Below are 12,297 nucleotides of genomic sequence, written 5' to 3' on the forward strand. Positions count from 1 at the left end.
AATGTTCATCACCCAGTGACCCTGTCCCCCTCACTCCCCTCCAGCAATCCTCAGTTTGTTTCCTATGATTAAGAGTCTCTTATGGTTTGTTTCCCTGATTTCATCTTGTTTTATTTTTTCCTCTTCTCCCCTATGATCCTCTGTTTTGTTTCTTAAATTTCACATATGAGAGAGATCATATGATAATTGTCTTTCTCTGATTGACTTATTTTGCTTAGCATAATATCCTCTAGTTCCATTCACATCATTGCAAATGTCAAGATTTCATTTTTTTTCTTTTTTTTTTTAATTTTTTTTTCAAGATTTCATTTTTTGATGGCTGCATAGTATTCCATTGTGTATATTTATACCACATCTTTTTTTAAAATTTTATTTACTTGTTCATGAGACACACAGAAATAGAGAGGCAGAGACATAGGCAGAGGCCGAGGGAGAAGAAGGCTCCATCCAGGGAGCCTGATGCGGGACTCGATCAACCTAGTTGATCCCAGGTCGATCATACTCTGAGCCAAAGGCAGATGCGCTTAACTGCTGAGTCACCCAGGCATCCCAACATCTTCTTTATCCATCCATCTATTGATGGACATTTGGGCTTTCTCAGAGTTTGGCTCTTGTGGACATTGCTGCTATAAACATTGGGACACAGGTGCCCCTTTGGATCATTACATCTGTATCTTTGGGGTAAATACCCAGCAGGGCTATTGCTGAGTCATAGAGTAGCTCTATTTTCAACTTTTTGAGGAATCTCCATACTGTTTTCAAAAATATGGAACACTTCACAAATTTGCATGTCATCCTTGCACAGGGCCATGCTAATCTCTGTATCATTCCAATTTTAGTATATGTGCTGAAGGGAGCACCAAAGAAAGAATTTTTAAAGCATTAAGAGAGAAGTGACTGATCATGTACAAGGGATCCTCAATAAGATTAATGCCTGATTTTGCCTCAGAAACCATGCAGGTCGTAAGACAGTAGGATGATATGTTTAAAATTCTGAAAGAAAAATATAAACCAAGAATTCTACATCCAGAAAGACTATCCTTTATAAGTGAAGGAGAAATGAAGACATTTCCAAATAAACAAAAGCTGAGGGAGTTTATTACCAGTACATCTAACCTACAAGAAAAGCTATAGGGAGACCTTTAGGCTGGAATGAAAAGCAACTAGACAATAACTTGAAGCTATGAAAAACAATAAAGGGTACTGGAAAAGACAATTATATAAGTAAATACAAAAGCCAGTATTATTGTACTCTTGGTATGATTTATTACTTATTTTTCTGATACGATCTCATAGGCAAATGGATAAAACATAATTGGAAATCTATGTTAGTGGGTCTACAGCATATAAAGATGTAATTTGTGACAATAACAATAATAAAGGGGAGAGATGGGGATGGGAACAGAGTAATTGTATACTACTGAAACTAAACTGGTATTGGAGTACCTGGCTGGCTTAGTCAGTGGAGCTTGTGACTCTTAATTTTGGGATTATGAGTTGGAGCCCCATATTTGGGTGTAGAGAATACTTAAATAAACTTAAAAAAAAAGAAACTAAGCTGGTATTATTCAAAGTAGGTTGTTATAAATTTAAGATGTTGATTGTAATCCCCAAGGTAACTAGTAAGGAAATAACTTTAAAATATTCCAAAAAGGAAAGAAGGAAATCACAATGGCATACTACCAACAAAGGCAGCATAAGGCAGATAAGGCACAAGGAAAATAAATAGACTCCAAAAAATAGAAGAGGAAGGAAAACTTCCAAATTCATTCTACAAGGCATACATTATCCAGACACCAAAACCAGATAAAAATACTTCAAAAAAAGAGAACTACAGGCCAATATCTCCGATGGACATAGATGCAAAAATTCTCAACAAAATATTAGCCAACTAAATCCACAGGAAATTTTTAAAAATCATTCACAGGGCATCTGGCTGACTCGGTCAGAAGAATATGAGACTTTTAATCTTGGAGTCATGAATTGGAGCCTCATATTGGGGGTAGAGATTACTAAAAAAAAATTTTTTTTAAATCATTCACCATGATCAAGAGGAATTTACTTCCAGGATGCAAGGGTGGTTGAATATTTGCAAGTCAATCAACATGATACATCACATTAATAAGAAGAAGGATAAGAACCATATGATTATCTCAGTAGATGCAGAAAAAACATCTGGCAAAGTACAACATCCACTTATGATAAAAGCTCACAACAAACTGAGTGTAGAGGGAGCAGACCTCGACATAATAAAGGCTATATATGAAAAACCCACAGCTAATCATACTCAAGGAGAAAAACTGAGAGCTTTTCCTCTATGGTCAGAAACAAGACAAGGATGTCCACTTTCACCACTTTTATTCAACAAAGTACTGGAAGGCTTAGCCACAGCAATTAGACATACATACATACATACATACATACATACATACATACATACATAAATGGCATCTAAATTGGTAAGGAAGAAGTAAAACTTCCAATTTTGCAGATGACATGATACTCTATATAGAAAGCCCTAAAGACTCCACTAAAAACTATTAAAACTGATAAATGAATTCAATAAAATCTCAGGATTCAAAATCAATGTACTGAAATCCATTACATTTTTATACACTAATAATGAAGCAACAGAAAGAGAAATTAAGAAAGCAATCAAACAAAACAAAAATAAAACAATTGCACCAAAAATAACAAAATATTAGGAATAAACTTAACACTAAACACTAAAACACTGATGAAATAAATTGAAGATGACACGAAGAAATGTAAAGACATTCCATGCTCATGGATTGGAAGAACAAATATTGTTAAAATGCCTATACTACCCAAAGCAATATGCACATTTAATGCAATCCCTATCAAAATACCAAAAGTATTTTTCACAGAACTAGAACAAACAACCCTAAAATTTGTATGAAAACCCAAAAGACTCCAAATAGCCAAAACAACCTTAAAAAAGAAAAATACAGGGCAGCCGGGTGGTTCAGCGGTTTAGCGCCACCTTCAGCCCAGGGCCTGATCATGGAGACCAGGGATCCAGTCCCACTTCGGGCTCCCTGCTTGGAGCCTGCTTCTCTCTCTGCCTATGTCTCTGCCTCTCTGTGTGTCTCTCATGAATAATAAATAAAATCTTAAAAAAAATACAAAGGGTTGCGGAAGGGGAGGTGGGTGGGGGGTTGGGGTAACTGGGTGACAGGCACTAAGGAGGACTTTTGATGGGATGAGCACTGGGTGTTATATGTTGGTAAATGGAACTTAAATAAAAACAAACAGGGGATCCCTGCGTGGCGCAGCGGTTTGGCGCCTGCCTTTGGCCCAGGGCGCGATCCTGGAGACCCAGGATCGAATCCCACATCGGGCTCCCGGTGCATGGAGCCTGCCTCTCTCTCTGCCTATGTCTCTGCCTCTCTCTCTCTCTCTGTGTGACTATCATAAAAAAAAAAAAAAAAAAAAAAAATTAAAAAAAAAAACCAAAAACAAAAAAAAACCAACAAAAAAAGAAGACAAAAAAAGAAAAAATAAAGCCACTGGGTGGCTCAGTGGTTGAGGATCTGCCTTCGGCTCAGGGCGTGATCCTGGGGTCCTGGGATCGAGTCCTACATTGGGCACCCAGTGAAGAGCTTGCTTCTCCCTCTGTCAATGTCTCTGCCTCTCGCTATGTGTCTCTCATGAAAAAATAAATAAAATCTGGGCAGCCTGGGTGGCTCAGTGGTTTAAGCACGGCCTTAGGCCCAGGGCCTGATCCTGGAGATCAGGATTGAGTCCTGCGTTGGGCTCCCTGCATGGAGCCTGCTTCTCCCTCTGCCTGTGTCTCTGCCTCTCTCTGTGTGTGTCTCTCATGAATAAATAAATAAAATAAAATATAAATAAATAAATAAATAAATAAATAAATAAATAAATAAATAAAATCTTAAAAAAAAAAACGAAAGAAGGGATGCATGGGTGGCTCAGAGGTTGAGCGTCTGCCTTTGGCTTAGGGCCTGATCCCAGCTTACCAGGATCAAGTCCTGCATCGGGCTTTTTGCATGGAGCCTGCTTCTCCTCCCTCTGTCTGTTCCTCTGCCTCTCTCTCTCTGTATCTCTCGTGAATGAATAAATAAAATTTTAAAAAATAAATAAAATAAAAAATAAAAAAAGAAAGAAAAATGAAGGCAAGGGAAACAAAAGCAAAAATGAACTATTGGGACTTAAGATAAAAAGCTTCTGCACAGCAAAAGAAACAGTCAACAAAACTAAAAGACAACCTACTGAATGGGAGAAGATATTTGCAAATGACCTATCAGATAAAGGGCTAGTATCCAAGATCTATAAAGAACTTATGAAACTCAACAGCAAAGAAACAAACAATCCAATCATGAAATGGGCAAAAGACATGAACAGAAATCTCACAGAGGAAGACATAGACATAGCCAACAAGCACATGAGAAAATGCTCCGCATCACTGGCCATCAGGGAAATACAAATCAAAACCACAATGAGATACCACCTCACACCAGTGAGAATGGGGAAAATTAACAAGACAGGAAACAACAAATGTTGGAGAGGATGTGGAGAAAGGGGAACCCTCTTGCACTGTTGGTGGGAATGTGAACTGGTGCAGCCACTCTGGAAAACCGCGTGGAGGTTCCTCAAAGAGTTAAAAATAGATCTGCCCTAAAAAAAAAAAATAGATCTGCTGTACGACCCAGCAATTGCCCTGCTGGGGATTTACCCCAAAGATACAGATGCAGTGAAACGCCGGGTCACCTGCACCCCAATGTTTATAGCAGCAATGTCCACAATAGCCAAACTGTGGAAGGAGCCTCGGTGTCCATCGAAAGATGAATGGATAAAGAAGCTGTGGTATATGTATACAATGGAATATTACTCAGCCATTTGAAATGACAAATACCCACCATTTGCTTCGACATGGATGGAACTGGAGAGTATTATGCTGAGTGAAATAAGTCAATCAGAGAAGGACAAACATTATATGGTCTCATTCATTTGGGGAATATAAAAATTAGTGAAAGGGAATAAAGGGAAAGGAGAGAAAATGAGTGAAAATATCAGTGAGGGTGACAAAACATGAGAGACTCCTAACTCTGGGAAACCAACAAGGTGTAGTGGAAAGGGAGGTGGGTGGGGGGTTGGGGTGACTGGGTGATGGGCACTGAGTGGGGCACTTGGCGGGATGAGCACTGGTTGTTGTGCTATATGTTGGCAATTTGAACTCCAATAAAAAAATAATAAAAATAAATAAAAATTTTTAAAAAGAAAAACGAAGCTGGAGGTATCACAATTCCAGATTTCAAGTTATATTACATAGCTGTAGTAATCAAATCAATATGGTACCAGCACAAAACAGACACATAGATCAATGGAACAAAATAGAGAACCCAGAAATAGAACCTCAACTCTATGGTCAACTAATCTTTGACAAAGCAGGAAAGAATAGTCAATGGAAAAAACAGTCTCTTCAACAAATGGTGCTAGAAAAATTGGACAGCCATAGGTATAAGAATGAAACTGGACCATTTTCTTACACCATACACAAAGATAAACTCAAAATAGATGGAAGACCTAAATGTGAGATAGGAATCCATCAAAATCCTAGAGGAGAACACAAGCAGCAACCTCTTCAACCTCAGTTGCAGCAACTTCTTGCTAGACACCTCTCCAAAGGCAAGGGGAACAGAGGCAAAAATGAACTATTTAGACTTCATCGAGATTTTAAAAAAAACTTTTGTATAGCTAAAAAAAACAGTTGACAAAACCAAAAGACAATCTACAGAATGGGAGAAGATATTTGCAAATGCCTTATCAGATAAAAGGCTAGTATTCAAGATCCATAAAGACCTTATCAAACTCAACACCCAAAACCCAAATAACCTGATTTTTTAAATGGGCAGAAGGCATGAACATTTGGACATTTCTCCAAAGAAGACATACAAATGGCCAACAGACACATGAAAAGATGCTCAACATCACTCATTATCAGGGAAATACAAAACTACCATGAGATCTCACACCTGTCAGAATGGTTAAAATAAAAAACACAAGAGACAAGTGTCAGCAAGGATGTGGAGAAAAACAAACACTTGTGCACTGCTGGTGGGAATGCAAACCAGTGCAGCCATTGCAGAAAACAGTATGAAAGTTCCTCACAAATTTAAAAGTAGAACTACCTGGCCTGCCTGGCTGGCTTAGTCAGTAAGCATACAACTTTTTTTTTTTTAAGAGCATGCAACTCTTGATCTCAGGGTTTGGGGTTCAAGCCCCACATTGGGCATAAGTTCACTTTAAAAAATAATAATAAACAAAATAAAATAAAAATAGAACTACCACCCTACCATCTAGGAGTCACACTTCTAGGTATTTACCCAAAGAATACAAAAATACTAATTCAAAAGGATATATGCACTCCTATGTTTATTGCAGCATTATTTACAATAGCCAAATGATGGAATCAGCCCACATGTCCATTGGTTGAGGAATGAATTAGGAAGATGTGATATGTGTATACAGTGGAATACTATTCAGCCATAAAAAAGAATGAAATTTTGCCATTTGCAACAACATGGATGGAGCTAGAGAATATAATTCTAAGCAAAATAAGTTAGTCAGAGAAAGACAAATACCGTATGATTTCATTCATATGTGGAATTTAAGAAACAAGCCAAACTAGAAAAGGAAAAAAAATTAGAGAGACAAACCAAGAAATAGACTCTTAACTGTAGAAAACAAACTTATGGTTACCAGAGCAGAGGTTGTTTCATGGGGTGAGGGGAAGAAAACAGATAAATGACAGAAGTAAATTTCTCTTTATCAGTAGTCACATTAAATGTAGATGGGTTATACTCTCCTGGTAAAAGTCAGAGCTTGGCAGATTTGATTTAAAAAAGAAGAGCAGAATCTATATGCTGTCTACAAGAGACTCATTTTAAATATAAGAATACAGGGACGCCTGGGTGGCTCCGTCTGCTTTTGGTTCAGGGCGTGATCTCGGAATCCCGGGATCAAGTCCCACATTGGGCTCCTTGTATGGAGCTTACTTCTCCTCCCTCTGCCTCTCTCTGTGTCTCTCATGAATAAATAAATAAAATACATATATTTAAAAAATAAATATAAGAATACAGGGACGCCTGGGTGGCTCAGTGATTGAGTGCCTGCCTTCGGCTCAGGACATGATCCTAGAGTCCCAGGACTGAGTCCCACATCCAGCTCTCTGGATAGAGTCTGCTTCTCTCTCTTTGCCTATGTCTCTGCCTCTCTGTGTGTCTCTTACGAATAAATAAATAAAATCTTTTTAAAAATACATAAGAACATAAAGAGGTTGAAAGTAGAAGGATTGAAAAATATGTTCCATGAAAATAGTAACCAAAACAGCACAGGGGTGACTATATTACTGTCAGGAAAAACATAGGCTTTAAATATAAAAAGGTCACAAAAGACAAAAAAGTGACTTTACATATTGATATAATGTTTGATCTAGCAAGAATATATAGTACTCGTAAACATGAGAACAGAGCCCTAAAATATACAAAGCAAATATTAACAAAACTGAAGGAGAAATAGACAGTTCTATAATAAGTTGGAGATTTCAATACTCTACTTTCAATAATGGATAGTACAACCAGGCTGGTCATTGCAGAAACAGAAATGTGAACAAGACCATAAACCAGAAGACTGGTAGCTAGGGGCTTCTAGATAGCCTCAGGACGGGGGATGGTAGCCAGGAGAATCAATCATTTACATAGAGGATAGGGAAGGGGGAGAGTCTGGAGCCTTACCAAGGCTAATGATGTAATCAATCATGTCCATGCAATAAAGCGTCCATAAAAATTCAAACTGAAGAGGTTCAGAGAGCTCCCAAGTTGGTGAACATGTGAAGGGACTGAGAGGGGGGCATCCAAAGAAAGCATATAAGCTCCACACTCCTTTCCCTACACATTTCTGTATCTTTTCCATCTGGCTGTTCTTGAGTCTCATTATTTTATAATAAAGTGGTAGTCTAGTAAGTGAACTGTTTTCCTGAGTTTTGTGAGGTGTTCCAGCAAATTATCAAATATAAGGACAGGGTTATGGGGACCCCCAATATGTAGCTAGTCAGTCAGGAGCACAAATGACAACCTGGACTTGCAATTGGCATCTGAAATAGGGGTAGATTTGTGGGACTGAGCCCTTAACTTGTGGGATATAATGCTATTTCCAGGAGACAGTGTCAGATTGAGTTAAGTTATAGAATACCCAGTTGGTGTCTGCGGAGACCAGGATAATAGCTTGGTGTGGGAAAAACACCCACAAATTTGGAATGCAGAAGTATTCAATTGGTAGAGGAAACAAATATGTCTGTTTCCCATACAATCTACCAAAACCAACCCATAAAAAATAGAAAATCTGTAAAAACCTATGAGTAGTAAAGATATTGAAACAGTAAAGATTTCCCAACAAAGGAAAGCTCAGGACCAGATGGCTTCATTGGTGAATTCAACCAAATATTTAAAGAAGAATCAACACTAATCCTTCTCCAACTCTTCCAAAAAATTGAAGAGGAGGAAACACTTCCTAATTCCCTCTGAGGCCAGCATCACTCTGATACCAAATACAGACAAAAGACACTGCAAGAAAACTATAGGCCATTATCCCTAATAAACATGGATGTAAAAATCCTCAAAAAAATACTAGCGAACTTATTTCCACAGCACATTAAAAAGATTATATGCCATGTCCAAGTAGGACTTATCCCTGGGATGCAAGGATGGTTTGGCATATGCAAATCAATCAATGTGATACACCATATTAATATAATAAGGAATAAAAATAACACAAGCATCTCAATAAACCAAAAAATCATATGATAAAATCCAAAACTTTTATGATAAGAAAAAATTCAATAAATTAGGAATAGAAAGTAATTTCCTCAACATAATAAAGACCACGGGGATCCCTGGGTGGCGCAGTGGTTTGGCGCCTGCCTTTGGCCCAGTGCGCAATCCTGGATATCCGGGATCGAATCCCAAGTCGGGCTCCCGGTGCATGGAGCCTGCTTCTCCCTCTGCCTCTCTCTCTCTCTCTCTGTGTGACTATCATAAATAAATAAAAATTAAAAAAAAAAAGACCACAGGGACCCCTGGGTGGCTCAGTGGTTTGGCACCTGCCTTCAGCCTAGAGCATGATCCTGGAGTTCTGGGATCGAGTCCCGCATCAGGTTCCCTGCATGGAGCTTGCTTCTCCCTCTACCTGTGTCTCTGCCTCTCTCTATCTGTGTGTCTCTCATGAATAGATAAATAAAATCTTTTAAAAAAAAGATCAGGAATGTCCTCCTTTGCCACTTCTATTCAACACAGTAGTGGAATTTCTTTTTTTTTTTTAATTTTATTTATTTATTTATTTATGATAGGCACACAGTGAGAGAGAGAGGCAGAGACACAGGCAGAGGGAGAAGCAGGCTCCATGCACCGGGAGCCCGATGTGGGATTCGATCCCTGGTCTCCAGGATCGCGCCCTGGGCCAAAGGCAGGCGCCAAACCGCTGCGCCACCCAGGGATCCCAGTAGTGGAATTTCTAGCCAGCAATTAGGCAAAAGAAAAAAAGAAAAGAAAAGGCAACCAGTTTGGAAATGAAGAAGTAAAATTGTCTCTGTTCACAGATGGCATGATCTTACACGTAGAAAACACTGAAGATAACACACACACATCTGATACAGCTAATAAATTCATCAAAGTTGTAGGCTACAACACACAAAAAATCAGTTGCAATTATATACACTAGCAATGAAAACCACAAACACTGCCAACCTAATTTTTTTTTTAAATTTTATTTATGATAGTCATACAGAGAGAGAGAGAGAGAGAGAGGCAGAGACACAGGCAGAGGGAGAAGCAGGCTCCATGCACCGGGAGCCTGACGTGGGATTCGATCCTGGGTCTCCAGGATCGCGCCCTGGGCCAAAGGCAGGCGCCAAACCGCTGCGCCACCCAGGGATCCCCTGCCAACCTAAATTTTAAGACATAAAAGAATGGAAAGAAATCCCGGCTCATGGATTGAAAGATTTGATGTTGTTGTTGTTGTTTGTATATTTTTTATTGGAGTTCAATTTGCCAACATATAGCATAACACCCAGTGCTCATCCCATCAAGTGCCCCCCCTCAGTGCCCGTCACCCAGTTACCCCAAACCCCCGCTCACCTCCCTTCCACTACCCCTTGTTCGTTTCCCTGAGTTAGGTGTCTCTCATATTCTGTCATCCTCACTGATATTTCCCACCCATTTTCTCTCCTTTCTGCTTTATTCCCTTTCACTATTTTTTATATTCCCCAAATGAATGACTTGATGTTGTTATGATGAAAATTAGAGGGGGAGACAAACCATGAGAGACTCCTAACTCTAGGAAACAAAGGGTTGTGGAAGGGGAGGTTGGTGGGGGGGTGGCTAACTGGGTGACCAGCACTGAGGAGGGTATCTGATGGGATGAGCACTGGGTGTTATACTATATATTGGCAAACTGAATTTAAATTTTAAAAATGTAAAAAAAAAGAGAGAGAGAAAATACTCCCCAAAATGATCTACAGATTCAATGTAATCCCAATCAAAATCCCAATGTATTTTTTTTGCAGAAATAGAAAAATCAATCCTAAAATTTATATGGAATCTGAAGGGTCCCTAAATAATCAAAACTATCTCAAGAAAGAACAGTTAGAGGATTCAAACTTCCAGATTTCAAAACTACAAACTACTACAAAGCTAGAGTAATCAGGGGTGCCTGGCCGGCTCAGTCAGTTAAGCGTCTACCTTTGGCTCAGATCATGATCTCAGGGTCCTCGGATTGAGCCCCACGTCAGGCTACCTGCTTAGCAAGGAGTCCGCTTCTTCCACTCCCTTCTACTCCTCTTCCCTGCTTGTGTGTGCTCATTCTCTTTTTTTCTTTTTTTAAAAGATTTTATTTATTCATGAGAGACACAGAGAGAGAAAGAGAGAGAGAGAGAGGCAGAGACACAGGTAGAGGGAGAAGCAGGCTCCATGCAGGAAGCCTGACACGGGACTCGATCCCCGGTCTCCAGGATCAGGCCCTGGGTTAAAGGCGGCACTAAACCACTGAGCCACCTGGGCTGCCCTCATTCTCTCAAATAAATAAAATCTTAAAAATAAAAGTTGTAGTAATCAAAACAGTGTGGTACTAGCATAAAGACAAAACATATAGAACAATGGAATATAGAGCCCAGAAATAAACCCTCAAATGTATAATCTACTGATTTTCAACAAGAATGCCAGAAGATTCAATGGGAAATTGACAGTCTTTTCAACAAAAGCATAGATAACAAAATAAAAAGTAGATAAATTGGAATTTATCAAAATTAAAATCTTGTGTACATCGAAAGATACTATCAAGAAACTGAAAAGACAGGGTACCTGGCTGGCTCAGTCAGTAGATCATGACCCTTTGATCTTGGGGTCATGAGTTCAAGTCCCACATTGGGTGTAGAGCTAACTGAAAAAAAAAAGAAAGTGGAAAAACAAAATACAGAATGGGAGAAAATATTTGCAAATTGTCTATCTGATGAGAGGCTTAGATCTAGAACATAGAAAGAACTTCTACAGCTCAACAAGAAAACAATTCAAAAATGGGCAAAGGACTTGAATAGATATTTCTTCAAAGAAGATATATCCAAACAGATAATAATAAGCACATGAAAAGATGCTTAATACCATTAGTTATTATGGAAATGCAAAACAAAATCACAGTGAGGTAAAACTTCATATTCATTAGGATGGCTATGATAAAAACAATGGAAAATAATAAGTGTTCATGAGAATGTGAAGCAATTGGAACCATAGCCAATTTATGTCAAAGGAGGCAAGAATATACAATGGGGAAAGGACAGTTTCTTCAATAAATGGTGCTCAGAAAATTAGGCAGCCACAGCTAAAGAATGAAACTGGACCACCATCTTCCACATTATACAAAAATTAACTCAAAATGGATTAAAGATTTTAATGTAAGACCTGAAACCATAAAACTCCTAGAGAAAACATAGGCAATAACCTCCTTGACAACAGTGCTGGTGATGATTTCTTGAACTGACACCCAAAATAAAAGCAACAAAAGCAAAAATAAACAAGTGGGATTACATCAAACTAAAAAGCTTGCACACAGTAAAGGAAATCATCACCAAAAAGAAAAGGCAATCTACTGAATAGCAGAAAATAACTGCAAGTCATATGTCTGATATGGAACTAATATTCAAAGTATATAAGGAACTCATACAACTCAATAGCAAAAACCAAAAACAAACCAAAAAAAAAACTGATTAAA

The 12,297-nt window shown here is 38.6% G+C and overlaps 1 pseudogene; it reads right to left on the reverse strand.

The window, feature by feature from the left end:
• Nucleotides 1-760: 760 nt before the first annotated feature.
• Nucleotides 761-860, reverse strand: LOC140628863 (U6 spliceosomal RNA; annotated as a pseudogene).
• Between the last annotated feature and the right edge of the window lie 11,437 nt (nt 861-12,297).

This window comes from Canis lupus, chromosome X (assembly GCF_048164855.1).
Source record: "Canis lupus baileyi chromosome X, mCanLup2.hap1, whole genome shotgun sequence".
Classification (NCBI taxonomy): Eukaryota; Metazoa; Chordata; class Mammalia; order Carnivora; family Canidae; genus Canis; species Canis lupus.